This window comes from Cynocephalus volans, chromosome 12 (genome assembly GCF_027409185.1).
Source record: "Cynocephalus volans isolate mCynVol1 chromosome 12, mCynVol1.pri, whole genome shotgun sequence".
In the NCBI taxonomy this organism is placed as follows: Eukaryota; Metazoa; Chordata; class Mammalia; order Dermoptera; family Cynocephalidae; genus Cynocephalus; species Cynocephalus volans.
Genome location: NC_084471.1, coordinates 54,922,035 through 54,938,751, shown reverse-complemented (window position 1 = coordinate 54,938,751; position 16,717 = coordinate 54,922,035).

Sequence of the window (16,717 nt, the reverse complement as noted above, 5' to 3'; positions counted from 1 at the left end):
GACTAGGTGTCACTGCCAAAATATTGATCTACATTCTTTTCTGTTATCAGGACACAGGCATCTATGGAAGATAAGTCTTTGTAGAAAGAAACTCAAATATAGCTCTACCAAATTTCCCTTTGCTTCTTGGGCAAGGGCTCCAGGGTTTTAAATGGAGCTTTATATTCTTCAAACTAAAAAGTGTTAGTTTCTTGTCCCAGGTATCAGGCAAGAGCACAGACTTCTCACCAACCTGTTTTCCTAATACAAAGGAACTGAACTTGAGATCCTCAGAAATTCTTAGTATGAGTGCTTGTCTTTCCAGTTTTTCTTTTCTTTTGCTTCCTCTTGTTCTCACTGGATTGAATTCTATGCCTTTCTTCTTTGAAAAGAGAGCTACATCAGGCATAGGGGATCAGAAAAAGGTTTTTTCACCTCCATGATTTAGGTAGCAATATAGACATCTGGCAGCAAGGAGTATAGAAAACTTTCTTACTTTCTTCTTTTTTTTTTTTTAAGGAAGCCATTATTTCAGGTAGAGGATATCAGCTAACAAAGCATATTATTGCAGGCATTGGGCTCTTTCAAGACCTCCACTGGTGATCAAACCAAATATTTGAAAAGACATTCCCATAAACAAAAGCATAGTCTGCATTCACAAACCATTTTCAGTAAGATCTCTTTCCAGTCAAGACTGTGACCATCTGCTTGCCATCTTATATTTTTTAGTATTATTCTGTCAAATATATGCTCTGTCAATGCAGGTAAAGGAATACTTGGAAAATCTGAACATACACAAATCAGTGGGTCCAGATGACATAAATCCTGAAGTCTGGAGGGAATTAGCTAATGCAGCCTTGCAAATAAGTACCCAAAACAGAGCAGCTTCACAATAATATTTTCTCAAACTGCCCTCCTTTCAGGAAGTACACAGGTAATAAAATAAATACAACCAACGTTCTCTTAGACTCTCCTGGCATAAACTGTTATCACTGTTACTTTAGACAAGTTACCATTTACAAGGCCCCACATATAAATTTATTATAAAAGAAAAAAAAAGGTAGCATATCCCAACAAAGAGCAAAAAACAAAATAAATTTGCAGGATGACAAGTATTTTTCTAAAGACTATGGAGGACGTTTGTAATTTATTATCTACTAAGAATGACTTCAAGATCTAGAAACGGATAAAGCATATAAGAGAAGTAGCGGAGGGGTTTAAGGGAGACATTTCAGGACTGTAAACCAGAATGATCCTGAGTTTGGTCTGTTTGTGCAACCATAGCCATGGACCTCATGTGGACAAATCTAGTAATCTGGCTACCTCTTCTTTAGATACTGAGATCAATTTAAAATGGCTTCAAATTCTTGGACACTCCTCTCATGGAGTCTATTTCCTCTCCCCTTGGGTCTGGGCTGGCCAAAAAAGTGTGGAAGAAGTAATGCTATAACAGTTCCAGGCCTATCCTTTAAGAGCAACGACAACTTCTATCCTGGCCTTTGAAAGCCATCTACCATGTTACAAGTTGAACTGTCCTAAAACTGCCCTGTTATGTGGAAGCCCAAGCATCTACATGGTGGCGGGGGGAGGGCAGGGAGAAGGGGTGTGCTCTTTTAAGCTCCCCAAAATCCTAGAGTGGGCTCCAGACATATAAATGAAGAAGCCATCTTAGACATTCCAGCCCCAGAAGAAACAAAGGAACCTAGCCAGTGTCCAGAATGGAGACCCCTGATACAGGACACCAGCTGAGCTGGTTCAATCTACAGCCATTCAAACCATCCCAGCTGAAGCTTCCGAAATTGTGGATCAGAGGCAAGTCATGTCTTCTGTGCTCTACTTGAATTCCTGACCCACGAAACCATGAGCTTAATAAAATGGTGGTTGTCTCACACCAGTAAGTCGAGGTGGTTTGTTACACAGTAAGAGGTAGAACTAACAGCTTCTCTTCTTCTTCAGGGAACTTTACTCCTTGTATTTATTTTATTTTTTCCTATTTCCTGTTTTCTCCCACTATTTATTGCTATTTTCCTCTATCCACCATACTAATATAATTCAGTATATTTTAAAATTTGTAAATGAGGTGGGATTTTGGTACTCCTGTGCTATGGTTTGAATGTGCCCCCCCAAAAAGCGTGGTTTGGAAATGTAAGCCCCAATGCAACAGTGTTGGGAGATGGGGCCTAAGGAGAAGTGTTTAGATTATGAGAGCTCCTCCCTTATAAATGGATTAATGCCAACTATAAAAGGGCTTGAGGCTTTGAGCTATCTCTTGCTCTCTCTTTGCCCTTCCACCATGTGATAACACAGCAAGAAGGGCCTCCCCAGATGCTGGCACCTTGATCTTGAACTTCTCAGCCTTCAGAACCATAAGCTAATAAATTTCTGTTCATTATACATTACCCAGTCTGTGGTTTTCTGTTATAGCAGCACAAAACAGACTAAGATGTCCCCTCCACACACACACATTCATTTTTTTTAAGTGAATGTTTTTAAAATTTTCTCTTAAAAAACTAAATTAGTAAATTATTTTAATGTAAGCACCAATAAATTTTTGTTAGTGTCCCAGACCTTTAAAAAATTTACTTGTAAATATGAAAAACTGGAGAGAACTTGAATATCCAACAACGTGACTACATACAATACCACTAATGCTCTTTTGACTCTATCTGGAACTTCTAGCTATCTCTTTGCCTTGTCTCTGCATACTCTTACCTTGCTATCCCTGACCTAGTTGCAAAGGCCCTGGTACGGTTCCTCAAACATACTATACATGCTCCCATTTTAGAGTCTTTGCACTTTGCATATGCTGTCCCTTCTGCTTGGAAAATTTCAAGAAATGAACACAAATTGCCTTCTTTCTTATTTTGGGCCTTTACTAATCAATGTAGCATTCCCTGACCACGGTATGTAGATAATAGTATAACATAAGACCCTCCCCTTGCTGACACTCCCTATCTCCCTCTCCCTGCTTTATTTTTCTCCTTAACACTTCTAATCATCTGCTATATTATGTATTTAATCATTTACTTGTTCATTGTCTTCTCCTACTAGAATATCAGCTCCATGAAGGCTGAGACTTCGTGTGTTTTGTTCAGTGTTTACCCCCAGCATGTCCAGTACTATTTGGCGTGTTATAAATATGAGTCAAGGAAGCAAGTTTTATGGCTTAGATGCGATTAGTTTCATCTGCTACCAAAGAAACTGACAGTCCATCATTAAGAGAAGAGAAGATATTACAAAATGGTGTAGAGAGTTTATATATATGCTTTGAAAAAAAGTTTAATAGTCTCAACCAGATGCATAATTAGAAAAGAGGAAGGTTCTCATTTCATCAGCCTGTTGTAAAAGTGGAGGAAGCCTTGCTGCTCTAAGCTGGATGACAGAATAGCATAGGGGTTACTGAGAGAATGCACTGGGCTGTGGATGATGGGTGATGCAGGAAAGGGAAGGGGAGGCAGAGCATGGGCTGAGCCAGAACTGGAGGAAGCACTAACTTTCCTACCCAGTAGTTATTTACTCTTTTTCCTTACCGAGAAAATCCTGATTTCATTAAAGGAAGATGAGCCCAGCCCAAAATACACACTTTCCTGAATTCCTTGCAGCTAGAATAGCATATGAAAAGTGCTGACCAGTGAGAACTAAAGTGGAGGGTTCTAAAGAAGCTTCACTTTCTGATGCAAGTGCTGCCCTATCTTGCTTCCCTTTTCCTTGCCTCAGAAGGATATGATGCTGGAGCTGTAGCAGCCATCTTGTGACCATGAAGCATCAGGTATGAGGCAAAGACTTTCACGATAAGTCTGGTGAAATGGAAAGATAGAAAGAGCCTGGGTCATGAAGGCATCATGAAGCTGCTGCACCATCTCCATACCACCTCCTCTGGACATGTCATCGTTACAGACAAGCATAATGCTAATCTTCTTTCAACTTATCATTTTTCTACAATGACCACATGTTACTTATATAACTTTAAAAAGTAATATGTATGTGTATGTGCATACATATACTTGAGGATGGTTGTGGGGAAAAAAACAAAAACAAAAACAAAAAAACCATCTAGTTAGTCTAAAGCTGAGGCAGAATTATTTTCTTCTCAGATCCTGAATTATTGGACAAGCTACTTCAACTTGAACAGAGATAGCTCCAAATACTTAGTCAGTAGTTGATTATGTGATCTTGAATCCCTTTATAGTGACCCATCCTGGTAAACTGGCCCCTGGGTGGGCCAAATCAATTCTTGTTTTCCAGCTAAAAACCTAGGATAGAAACAAACTGAATTTCTCCTTCTACTTGGCCTTCTGAGGCAGATAGCAGAGTAAAATAAATTTGAAAAGAAAAGAACATATCTTCTTAGGCTTGGAGAAAAACTGGGCTAATCTGAAACTCTCTGTCTCCTTTTTGCCTAGGCTGAGCCTGTCTCCTGCTTGGCTGGCTTTGGCAAAATCCTTCATGCAGAATCATTCTTTCCAAAAAAGAAGAGTTTTAGATGATACAGTCTCTATACCTCTCTGCTTCTCCTACTAAAGTGTCTCTTCTCATCATCACACCTCAGTTATGTAGGTCCAAATCCATCCCGCCTTTGGTACCTAAGCTGTTATATCCCTCTGATCCTGTTTCCTGCTCCTATTAACACTGTTGAAATTTGAGGGGGCCTGCTATGGGTCAGATATGTCCCCTCAAATTTCACATGTGGCAGGCTTGATCCCCACTGTGACAGTGTTCAGACGTTGGGAAATCTGACTATGACATTTGAAAGGTGGGGCCTTCAAGCAGTGATTGAGTAATGAAGACTATGCCCTTATGAATGGGTTAATTCATGTACAGAGTAATGATTTACCATGGGTGTGGACTGATGGCTTTATAAGGAGAGCGAATGAGAAGGTTAGCTCACTCTAGCTCTTACCATTCTCACCATACCCTGGTTGCCACAGGATTCTGAAGAGTTTCCACCAAGAAGGCCTTCATTAGATACGCCCCCTGGACCATTGACTTCCCAGCCTCCAAACTGAAAGAAATAAATTTCACTTCTTTATAAGTTACCCAGTTTCAGGTGTTCTGTTATAAGCAATTAACTAATACAGGGCCCAATTCATAGCACACCTGCTTTTTCTCACTTATATTCTAGACCAAGTGAGAAATAAGACAAAAGAGTAAGGCAGAAAGAAACACAAAATATACTTTTAATGATAAAGCTAAATGTTGACCAATGTTTCCTCTGTAGGTTAGCAAGTTGGCTTTCTGAATCAGATGGACTTACCAACCCAGTCACAGTCAGCATTTGGCAACCATAACTCCTTCCCAAGAGGGGACCTGCCCCTGTAAAACTTGTAATATGAAAAAGTAAAGCAATATGCTATCTTCTCATAGGAAGGCAGTTCCCAAAAATAAAATGAAGAAGGGCTGGTTAACGCATGCCTGGTTTCTCTTCTCAAACTCATCTATCAGACAAAGTCACTGTCCCCTATTTAAGGGCCTTGCTTATTAGCTCACTCCTCACTTCCCACACTCCACTGAGGCCAAAGCCTGCCTACCCCGTCCCCAGCTGTATCACCAGATGACATCCCCCACATGTTCAGCTGCTACTTCCTGCAAGAAGCCACCCCAGCATGGTGTTTTGTTATGGTCTCAGATGCTCCAGCTCTCCTTTCCACCCTTCCATGGATGAAGGTTTAATCTCTTCATCTCTACCCGTTAATCTATTTACACTTTGCACTCACTCTAGAGAAATACTCTTTAGTCAGGGAACATATGAAAAGATATATAGAGCCCCTCTGTCCAGCTCTGATGTCTAGAAATATGGAGAAGAATGCAGTCCTTTTCTATAGTTTCAGAAATAGAAAGCCTACTTTCAGCTTTGGGGAAAGAGCATGGGCTTTGGCATAAAACACGCCAGAGTTCCCAACCTGGTTCTGCCATCTGCTTGCTCTGAGACCTCATACACTTGGCTTAACCTGAAATTTGTTTTCCTTATCTGTAAGAATAGTGTTATTCATACCATGGCTACCTTGCAGAATACTTTTTATAAGTATTATAGAGGCAATGCTCAACACATAGGAAATAATCAAGAAATATTGGTTTCCATTTTCCATATTTAACCAAATGGAAAGAAAGTTTCCCTTAGAGAGTTTTATGTAGCCATTTTCTAGTCTTCAGGTCAGTATAGCTTTTAGATCAGTCTATCCTCTCCATCTGTAGAAATCATACAACTAAGTTTTTTTTAAAAAAAGAAACAAAATACTTACTCCTCCATATTCCTTTCTGGAATCTCTACTGTTAGCCAAGCATAATCCAAAGGCAAAACCTCTCTTATAGTCAACAGTCAACGTGGCCTCTGTAGAATATAATGAAAACCCTTAGGGACTGTGGCTGTTCTTCCAAGCTGCATCTGTTGACCCTGATGTAACCTAGTGGAAACTAGTGCAGAGGATCATGCATCAAATTACTCCACTCTCAAAGAACAAGAAGTGGCCTAAGCCACAATGCCTCTTTGGAAAGCAGATCGTGCAATTAGCAATACTTTATTACACACATCACAAACTGTTATGATTACTTGTCTATAAATGAACTACTTGAAAGTACGTCAATGCTTATTCTTTGAATGCTCAGCACTCAGCTTAGGGCCCAGGACAGTGAGTTTTAAATAATGTTTACCAATGAATATATGAATGAATGACCTAGGACCAAATGATTGATTCAAAGGTCTCCTTATATAAAAGCATCATGGAAAACATAGTGTTGGTACTGTGATTATTTTCTATAAGTCAATTTTGTTTAAAATAATAATTTCCTCCAATATGACATCAGGAGAACTCCGTGAATACAATAGCCCTGTGTTTAATAGATTTTTCTTTACTGCCAGACTCCGAAGATATCTACTCATGGCTTTTAGCACTGAATGCCCTAAGCACAAGGATGTCTCAAGTGAATTTGTGTCCTTAAAATAGTATTTTCCCATTGGTTTGCATCATAATTTCAGAAATATTTTAATTTTATTCTAATTAAATGGCTTTAGTTTCAATATGTTTGCCCTTCTCCCAAGAAGTTAGCATTCAGAATCTTTTTGTAATATAAATTCTCACCCCATAATTTATATGTTGTTAAGCTTGGGTTTTAGTATACTATATTTGGTTCTCAAAGCAGGGCACACCTGAATTAGCCTTTGGGATAAAAGGAATACAAAGAAAATTGATTGTGAGCAAAACATCAGACACAGTTTTACCCGCAAATTTGAAATTTTCTGAACGGGATCAAGATGGTATGGTTTGAAATATGACTAAAATGTCCTCATGTCTGAAAGCAATAGTGGTAAAGGTCTTATACCGTATTTCCTGGTGTGGTTCTCCTTAGGTATTTCCACATATGTACACACACATTGGGGAAAGCAAATGAAGATTTTCTCTGCCTCTTTCCTAGAATCATTACTGTCCCATACTTCTGTTACACAATAATGACCACTCTTTCCAGCATTCACTTCTTTAAGTAGATTTTGCTTTGGCTTTACCAATCAAGAAAAAGGACTGAATTTAAAAAGCAATGAAATTCTCCTTGCTGTTGAGAGAGGGACTGCCCTCAGAGATATTTCCTCTGGCCCTTCAAAGGCCTCTCAATCTACTTTCCAGTTTTGCTTTGTCCTTTCACCCACATACCAAACCTTTATCTGGCACATGCTGGGGCCAGGCACTGTGATTAAATGGGGGATATGCTGTACCTGCCCTCACTGAGCTTATAGTCCAAAGAATGTTTTGATTAAATTAACCAGTCATGTCAGGTAATAGAGCCAGTGGTAGTGTCCAGATCAGAGTCTCGCCTCAGTTAAAAGTGATACTCATAAGCAGTCAATCCATCCTGTATTTTGCCCACATCTATCTTCCTAGAAATTTCCTCCATTGTGCTGGATTTACCCCTTGAAGCCACACAGAATAAAGCTCATCTCTCTCCTGCAAGTAAACAGCAGAAAATAGCCACCTTCTCCCTCTGAGTGATCTTTCTCCAGGCTAAGTAGACAAAGCTCCTTCAAAATTCTGACTTAATTGTGAATTCCCTCAAACTTCTATACTAGTTAGGTTTTGCTACAAGTGACAGAAAGCCTAACCAATAGTGGTTTAAACAAGATAGGAGTATACAAGGGTACTTCAAAAGTCCATGGAAAGACTTGTATTGTTTTAGTTCTATTTTTCCACGAACTTTTTGAGGTGTCCCCTGTGTAAAATTTAAGGTAGGTGATTTATTCCTAGTATGGCACTCCATAATACCACAGACCCAGTTTCCCTCTGGCTTGTTGCCTTCCTGTACGTGGCTCCCATGGCAAGGTCTGAGGGGTAGCACCCAAGTGCTAAGCAGCAGGATGGAGGAGGGGGAGAGGAAGAGGGGCAAAAGTGCACATGCATGCTATCACTTAGGAAACATTTCCAGAAGCTGCCGCTTCTGCTTATATTTCATTGATCCAAACTTGGTTACATGCCTGTACCTATATGAAAGAGAGATTGGGAAATGTGATGTACTCTAGGAAGTCATATGCCCTCCTAAAATTTGGAGGTACTGTTGCTTTAGAAGAAGGGGTAATGGATATTGAAGGCAACCAGCTATATTTACCACACTATTCCTTTGTGTTCTATTGTCCCCCATGAGATGCTGTAGCCAAATCTGAGCAGAGCTATTACTGCCTTTTATTATTTTATTATTATTATTAAAACTGTCACACTGTGAAAATACAATTTTATTTCATCACATGCAGATGGAAGAAAGTACTTTTACTTTTCTAAATCAAATTAAATCTGTGAGTCTTCTCTCACCATGCTGATGAAAGTTCAATATCCCTTATTTACGATCACCTGCTTAGGGTCTCATAAAAGAGGATTGAGTTTGAGAAAGTATTTTGTGAGTTCTGACAATTGAGAAATGTGCCTGGTATCTTCAGGCCATCATAATCCCCTATAAGAAGTCCATTGTCTAACTTCATTGTGGTCCATGGGAAGACAGGAGACTCTGCTCTTTTCATGCTAGGCTTGGGCATTAGGGTCTTTGCCAAAGTTGGAATGAAAGCCTTGATGTCTGGTGCCCAGCTTTCCTCAGTGCACCGTGCAGCCATTTCTTTCTATGATGCTGCTACCTCGCCAGGCTCCTGCAAACTCCCCTCCTTTCCCTTCTCAAGCTTGCAGAATTTTCTTTTTCCCAGGGCCAGCCTTTTCTACATTTACCCAACAAGTGTATCCTTTGATTTCTCCAAATCTGGATCAACTCAACATCATTTCCCCTCAGAGGTCTTAAAGAAAATAATTTTTGCCTTTTTGTAGGGGGATTGTAGTAGAAGAAAATTCTGACACCAGTAAGTTGTTGTCATTGTTCTGTCTTTGTTGTCTTATTTTGTGCACTCTTCCCAAGGTATGATACATTTATTAATGCAGCCTCAGATCACTTGGGCCATTTTTAGAATCACATTGTATTGCTGACCAGTGTGTCAGGAATTGAGTTCCTCTGCTGGTAACAGATACCCAACTAGAGGAATAACTAGTTAAAGGTTTACTCTCTTATATAAAGGAAGTCCTGTGGTAGTACAGTCCACAGCTGATACAGAGGCTCCATGATATCATCAGGGACTCAGCATTTCCTTGTCTTTCTACTCTGCCAACTTACTCTTGTCCATCATCAATGGCACAGTGTGGCTGCTAGAGCTCCAACAATTACATCTATGTTCCAGGCAGGAAGAAGGGGAAGGGAGAAAGCAAAAGACACACCCTCCCAGATGAGTCAATACCCTTTAAATAGCTGTTTTAAAAATTATTTGCAAAGAATCCCATTTATTTATTTTTTTTTGCTTTTTATTTTTTTTATTTTTATTATTTTTTTTTAAATTTTATTTTGTCGATATACATTGTAGCTGATTATTGCTCCCCATCACCAAAACCTCCCTCCCTTCTCCCTCCCCCCTCCCCCCAACAATGTCCTTTCTGTTTGCTTGTTGTATCAACTTCAAATAATTGTGGTTGTTATATCTTCTTCCCCCCCCCCCGGTTTGTGTGTGTGTGTGTGTGTGAATTTATATATTAATTTTTAGCTCCCTCCAATAAGTGAGAACATGTGGTATTTCTCTTTCTGTGCCTGACTTGTTTCACTTAATATACTTCTCTCAAGGTCCATCCATGTTGTTGCAAATGGCAGTATTTCATTCGTTTTTATAGCTGAGTAGTATTCCATTGTGTAGATGTACCACATTTTCCGTATCCACTCATCTGATGATGGGCATTTGGGCTGGTTCCAACTCTTGGCTATTGTAAAGAGTGCTGCGATGAACATTGGGGAACAGGTATACCTTCGACTTGATGATTTCCATTCCTCTGGGTATATTCCCAACAGTGGGATGGCTGGGTCGTATGGTAGATCTATTTGCAATTGTTTAAGGAACCTCCATACCATTTTCCATAGAGGCTGCACCATTTTGCAGTCCCACCAACAATGTATGAGAGTTCCTTTTTCTCCGCAGCCTCGCCAGCATTTATCGTTCATAGTCTTTTGGATTTTAGCCATCCTAACTGGGGTTAGATGGTATCTCAATGTGGTTTTGATTTGCATTTCCCGGATGCTGAGTGATGTTGAGAATTTTATCATATGTCTGTTGGCCATTTGGATATCTTCCTTAGAGAAATGCCTACTTAGCTCTTTTGCCCATTTTTTAATTGGGTTGCTTGTTTTCTTCTTGTAAAGTTGTTTGAGTTCCTTATATATTCTGGATATTAATCCTTTGTCAGATGTATATTTTGCAAATATTTTCTCCCACTCTGTTGGTTGTCTTTTAACTCTTTTAATTGTTTCTTTTGCTGTGCAGAAGCTTTTTAGTTTGATATAATCCCATTTGTTTATTTTTCCTTTGGTTGCCCGTGCTTTTGGGGTCGTATTCATGAAGTCTGTGCCCAGTCCTATTTCCTGAAGTGTTTCCCCTATGTTTTCTTTAAGAAGTTTTATTGTCTCAGGGTGTATATTTAAATCCTTAATCCATTTTGAGTTGATTTTAGTATACGGTGAGAGGTATGGATCTAGTTTCATTCTCCTGCATATCGACATCCAGTTATCCCAGCACCACTTGCTGAAGAGGCAGTCCCTTCCCCAGTGAATAGGCTTGGTGCCTTTGTCAAAGATCAGATGGCAGTAAGTGTGTGGGTTGATTTCTGGATTCTCTATTCTATTCCATTGGTCAGTGTGTCTGTTTTTATGCCAGTACCATACTGTTTTGGTTATTATAGCTTTGTAGTATAGCTTAAAGTCAGGTAGTGTTATGCCTCCAGCTTTATTTTTTTTTTGCTGAGCATTGCTTTGGCTATTCGTGGTCTTTTATTGTTCCATATAAATGTCTGAATAGTTTTTTCCATTTCTGAGAAAAATGTCTTTGGAATTTTGATGGGGATTGCATTGAATTTGTATATCACTTTGGGTAGTATGGACATTTTCACTATGTTGATTCTTCCAATCCAAGAGCATGGAATATCTTTCCATCTTCTTGTATCCTCTCTAATTTCTCTCAGCAGTGGTTTGTAGTTCTCATTATAGAGATTTTTCACCTCCTTGGTTAACTCAATTCCTAAGTATTTTATTTTTTTGGTGGCTATTGTAAATGGGCAGGCTTTCTTGATTTCTCCTTCTGCATGTTCACTATTGGAGAAAAGAAATGCTACTGATTTTTGTGTGTTGATTTTGTATCCTGCTACTGTGCTGAAATCATTTATCAATTCCAACAGTTTTTTTGTAGAGGTTTTAGGCTGTTCGATATATAGGATCATGTCATCTGCAAACAGGGACAGTTTCACTTCATCTTTTCCAATCTGGATGCCCTTTATTTCCTTCTCTTCTCTGATTGCTCTGGCTAGTACTTCCAACACTATGTTGAATAGGAGTGGTGAGAGTGGGCATCCTTGTCTAGTGCCTGTTCTTAAAGGAAAAGCTTTCAGCTTTTCCCCATTCAGGATGATATTGGCAGTGGGTTTGGCATATATGGCTTTAATTATGTTGAGATACTTTCCCTCTATACCTAACTTATACAGGGTCTTTGTCATGAATGAGTGCTGAACTTTATCAAATGCTTTTTCAGCATCTATAGAGATGATCATATGGTCCTTGTGTTTGAGTTTATTAATATGGTGTATCACATTTATTGATTTGCGTATGTTGAACCAACCTTGCATCCCTGGGATGAATCCCACTTGATCGTGATGAATAATTTTTCGTATGTGTTGCTGTATTCTGTTTGCTAGTATTTTAGTGAGGATTTTTGCATCTATATTCATCAAGGATATCGGCCTGTAGTTTTCTTTTTTGGTTATATCTTTACCTGGTTTTGGTATGAGGATGATGTTTGCTTCATAGAATGAGTTTGGGAGATTTGCGTCCGTTTCAATCTTTTGGAATAGTTTGTAAAGAATCGGTGTCAATTCCTGTTTGAATGTTTGGTAAAATTCTGCTGTGAATCCATCTGGTCCTGGGCTTTTCTTTGTTGGGAGCCTTCTGATAACAGCTTCAATCTCCTTTATTGTTATTGGTCTGTTCAAATTTTCTACGTCTTCACGGTTCAGTTTTGGGAGCTTGTGTGTGTCCAGAAATTTATCCATTTCCTCCAGATTTTCAAATTTGTTGGCGTATAGTTGTTTATAGTAGTCTCGAACGATTCCTTGTATTTCAGATGAATCAGTTGTAATATCGCCTTTTTCATTTCTAATTTTTGTTATTTGAGTCTTCTCTCTTCTTTTTTTTGTTAGCCATGCTAATGGTTTGTCAATTTTATTTATCTTTTCAAAAAACCAACTTTTTGATTCGTTGATCTTTTGAATTGTTTTGGTTTTCAATTTCATTCAGTTCTGCTCTGATCTTAATGATTTCTTTCCGTCTGCTAACTTTAGGATTGGATTGTTCTTGTTTTTCTAGTTCTTTAAGGTGAAGTGTTAGGTTGTTCACTTGCCATCTTTCCATTCTTCTGAAGTGAGCATTTAATGCAATAAATTTTCCCCTCAATACTGCTTTTGCAGTATCCCACAGGTTTTGGTATGATGTATCATTGTTTTCATTAGTTTCAATAAACTTTTTGATTTCCTGCTTGATTTCTTCTTGGACCCATATGTCATTAAGTAGAATGCTGTTTAATTTCCATGTGTTTGTATAGTTTCCAGAGTTTTGTTTGTTATTAATTTCTAGTTTTAATCCATTGTGGTCTGAGAAGATACATGGGATAATTCCAATTTTTTTGAATTTATTGAGACTTGATTTGTGACCTAATATGTGATCTATCCTGGAGAATGATCCATGTGCTGATGAGAAGAATGAATATTCTGAGGTTGTTGGGTGGAATGTTCTGTAGATATCTGCCAATTCCAATTGGTCTAGAGTCTTGTTTAGATCTTGTGTTTCTCTACTGAGTCTTTGCCTAGATGATCTGTCTAATATTGACAGTGGAGTGTTCAGGTCCCCTGCTATTATGGTATTAGTGTCTATTTCCTTCTTTAGGTCTAATAGAGTTTGTTTTATAAATCTGGCTGCTCCAACATTGGGTGCGTACATATTTATGATTGTTATGTCTTCTTGATGGATCAGTCCTTTTATCATTAAGTAGTGTCCCTCATTGTCTCTTTTTATGGTTTTTAGTTTAAAGTCTATTTTGTCAGATATAAGAATAGCCACTCCAGCTCGTTTTTCTTTTCTGTTTGCATGGTAAATCTTTTTCCATCCTTTCACTCTTAGTCTGTGTGAATCTTTATGGGTGAGGTGGGTCTCTTGTAGGCAGCATATAGTTGGGTCCTGCTTTTTGATCCAGTCAGCCAGTCTGTGTCTTTTGATTGGGGAATTTAAGCCTTTAACATTAAGAGTTGTTATTGAAAGGTGTTGATTTATTCCTAGCATTTTATTGGTTGTTTGGTTGTCTTAGGTGTCTTTTGTTCCTTGCTTTCTAATTTACTGTTTGGTTTCTTTGTTTGGTGGTTCCTTAGGTTGTAGATAGTGTTTTTGTTAGCTTGTTTTCTCTTCATGAATGCCATTTTTATTGTACTAGCGGGTTTAGATTTTTCTTAGGTTTTTATGGCAGTGGTAGTTATTTTTCAGGAACCAAACCCAGTACTCCCTTGAGGATTTCTTGTAAGGGTGGTCTTGTGGTAGTGAACTCCCGCAGTTTTTGTTTGTCTGAGAAATATACTATTTGCCCCTCATTTCGGAAGGATAGCCTTGCAGGGTAGAGTATTCTTGGCTGGCAATCTTTGTCTTTTAGTATTTTGAAAATATCATCCCATTCCTTTCTAGCTTTTAGGGTTTGTGATGAAAAGTCTGATGTTAACCTGATTGGGGCTCCCTTATAGGTGATTTGATGCTTCTCTCTTGCAGCTTTTAAGATTCTCTCTTTGTCTCTGAGTTTTGCCAATTTGACTATGACATGTCTTGGAGAAGGCCTTTTTGGGTTGAATACGTTTGGAGATCGTTGAGCTTCCTGGATCTGAAGATCTGTGATTTTTCCTATACCTGGGAAGTTTTCTGCCACTATTTTGTTGAATATGTTTTCAATGGAATCTCCATTTTCCTCCCCTTCTGGAATACCCATGACTCGGATATTTGAGCGCTTGAGGTTGTCTGATATCTCTCTCAGATTTTCTTCCATGTCCTTGATTCTTTTTTCTTTCTTTTTGTCTGCTTGTGTTATTTCAAACAGCCCATCTTCAAGTTCAGAGGTTCTCTCTTCAACTTCGACAAGCCTGCTAGTTAAACTCTCCGTTGTGTTTTTTATTTCGCTGAATAACTTCTTCAGTTCAGCAAGTTCTGCTACATTTTTTTTCAGGACATTGATTTCCTTGTATATTTCCCCTTTCAGATCCTGTATACTTTTCCTCATTTCATCATGATGTCTAGCTGAGTTTTCTTGTATCTCATTCAGTTTCCTTAGAATTATCACTCGAAATTCCTTGTCAGTTATTTCAAGGGCTTCTTGTTCTATAGGATCTAGAGTTTGAGATTTATTAATTTTTGGTGGTGTACTTTCTTGATTTTTTGTATTTCTGGTGTCTTTTTTTTGGTGTTTATTCATTGTGGCAGGGGGTTTCACAGTCCACCGGTTTGAGACTAATGACTAGCTAGGATGTTGCTGTGGTTGCCAATTTGGTATGGCTCCCGCCGTGACTGCTCAGTTGGCCTCTAGTGTCTTGTGTGTGTGGTTGCCTCGGGTCTTGGGCTTCTCCGGGGATCCACCTTTCTGGTCAGCTTGTACTCTGCTGGGCTGGTGGATCACGTACCACAGGGTGTGTGATCTCTGTTGAGCTTTCACTTTCTGTACAGGACTTCTCCCCGTTCCGTGTGCTCTGGCCCAGGCTGTTAGATCGTGCAGTGGCGACCCCACCGGGTGTGTGGTTTCTGTCGAGTCTCCGCCTCCCTGGCCGCACGTCTCCCCCCTCTGTGCACACTGTGCTGGGCTGGGGTGTGTCTTCTGCACCCCTCGTCTATCAGCTGGGCCTTCAAGACCCTGCTCAGCACCACCTTGCCCAGGAAGTCTACCAGGTTTCTGCTAGGCACAGACGACCGGTCTCTCTGGGTGCCTTTGTAGCACTGTGTAGATCTTTCTCGGGTCTTGTTCACCTTTGTATCCCCCCGGTATAAACCGAGTGTAGTGCCCGCCTGCAGCCTGCTCTCCGGCAGGTTCAAGCGGACCTGGGAACTCTCCTACCACACTATTCCCAACCAGAAATTCGTTAGGCTTTTTTCCAAACTGGTGGTCGCAGAGATGGTATCTGCCTCCCAGTAACAGGAAGTTTACCGGGGCCGGAGTCCAGGGTGTGGTGGAGTGACAGTCGGCCAGCCCATACTTCCTAGCCCTCCCAACACTGGTCGGGACGCCCCACACCCCCAGCCCCGCCAGAGAACCGCGGAGGGAGTGGGAGAGGAGGCCAGCCCGCAGGGTCCGGAAAGCCCCGCGCCAGGCCAAGCAAATGGGCTCAGTGATGGCTGAGCAGGGCGGAGCTGCCCGCACCTGGGAAAATGGAGGCAGCACCGGGGCAGTGAGTGGCCTGGTGGTGCAGGCGGGAGCCGCGTGGGCATCCACCCCCCGAACAGAGCTGTGCCAGGGATCACTCACAGTGCTGTGCCAGGTCGGGCGCTCGCTCTGTCTCTGGTTTGTTGCCTTCCGTGTTCTCGGCGCTGCCACCTCGGGCTGTTCAGTCGCGGCGCCGCTCGGGCGCTCCCAGGAATCTTCTTTAATGCCGGCCTGAAACCTCGAATCCTGAATAGGGGAGCTGGCCGCCTTCAGCGCGGCCCCAGCCTCCGGGATCCTGGCTGCATCCACAGCAGCCCTGGCGCCGTGTTCCCTGTTTCAAGACTCGCTTTTGCAGCTAAGAATCAGTTCTTTTCCTGCTCCACACTTCAAAGCTGTTGCCTGTAAATGAGGCAGCCTCTCCTGCCGGGGGCAAAGTGGCGTTGAGCCCCCACGACCGGCCAGCAGCAGCAGTCCTCCCTTAAGAGATGGCCAGAGGAAGGTCCACAAGCTTCCCGGCTGCCTGAGGCCCAGTGGCCACCTTTTCCACCTCAGCTACTCCGCACCAGCCGCTGCAGCCGCCGCCATCTTGAACAAGCTTCCCAAAGAATCCCATTTAGATTTCATTGGCCAAACCTTTCTTCACAGAAGGCCAGAAAATGTAGGCTTAACTATGCACATTACTGCTCCAAATAAAATCCAGATTTTATTACTAAGGAAGAAGGGAAATGAAAATGGATAGGCAACACACAGCCTCTG